The 987-nt window shown below is 31.1% G+C and overlaps 1 non-coding gene across 1 annotated transcript; it reads left to right on the forward strand.

Annotated features, from left to right (window-relative positions):
• Window positions 1–619: 619 nt before the first annotated feature.
• Window positions 620–745, forward strand: LOC150007277 (small nucleolar RNA SNORA77). Its single transcript, XR_016512186.1, has one exon. It is a non-coding gene; the product is annotated as a small nucleolar RNA SNORA77 (small nucleolar RNA).
• The last annotated feature ends 242 nt before the right edge of the window (window positions 746–987 follow it).

Here is a 987-nt window from a genome sequence, read left to right on the forward strand (position 1 = left end):
TCATAGTGAGTAGAAAGCAGAGACATGGATCCTGGAATCTGAGTTCCCTTCTCCATTACTGAACATCTTTAAAAGTTCCTTAAACATTTATTTTTTTGTCCACAAAGTTGTGAAAATTTCCCTTATTTCAAAAACTTCACTCGGAAAAGTCTCTCTTGGGTGTCTTTGAAAGTTTAGGCCATTTAAAAATGAATATTATTAATTTTATTATGTTAATAGTCATTATGGTTCAGTAGTGTGTATAATATATATCAGGGGACATCTTAAAAAGCATATTATCATAAAATGCATATTTAAAGTCTTTTTACCTACATAAATTGAATTTAATAGATTATAACAAGTCCAATGAGTCCACTAGGGTCTTTGGAAAACACAGTTCAGAGCCTTGTTAAAATATATTTTTTCTTCATGTCATATTGCACTTAGAGAGGTTGTTCTAGTAACCTAGAGCTTGAATATTTTTGTGTTGCTTAGGTAAGAAAATAAAAGTAGAAAAGTAATTTTTTTTTTCAGTAAGACAGTACTAAGGAAGGAAGAAAGCAAATTTTACAATTAATTATAATGTTTTTAGTTTCAAATAATATACAAAGAAAAATTTCAATTAAAAACAATATGTCATGCAGACCCAGTCAGCATCCAGATGCAGTCCTAGGTGGATGCTTTTTTTGTCTGTCAGAGAAACATTCCAGGGTACTGTGACTACCTTGACCTCTTAAGGGTGATGAAACTGTCCAGGGACACAGTAAAAAAAAAGTAATAATTTTAATAATAGCTGTCAGTAAAAGTATTTAATGACACAGATTGTTATATGCAAAAAAAGTCCTCCTTTTATGTGTCAGAAAAGTGAGGGCATGTGGTCTGGTTTAAGCTGAGGTTATTAACTGTTACTCATCAATGGCGTATACTTTAATGAAAAGCATTGAGTATAAATTATATCCGGTGTTTTCCATAATGTCATATACAGACCACTTATATCAGAATTTCCTG

Source organism: Furipterus horrens, unplaced genomic scaffold (genome assembly GCF_987537825.1).
Source record: "Furipterus horrens unplaced genomic scaffold, mFurHor1.1.pri manual_scaffold_6, whole genome shotgun sequence".
In the NCBI taxonomy this organism is placed as follows: domain Eukaryota; kingdom Metazoa; phylum Chordata; class Mammalia; order Chiroptera; family Furipteridae; genus Furipterus; species Furipterus horrens.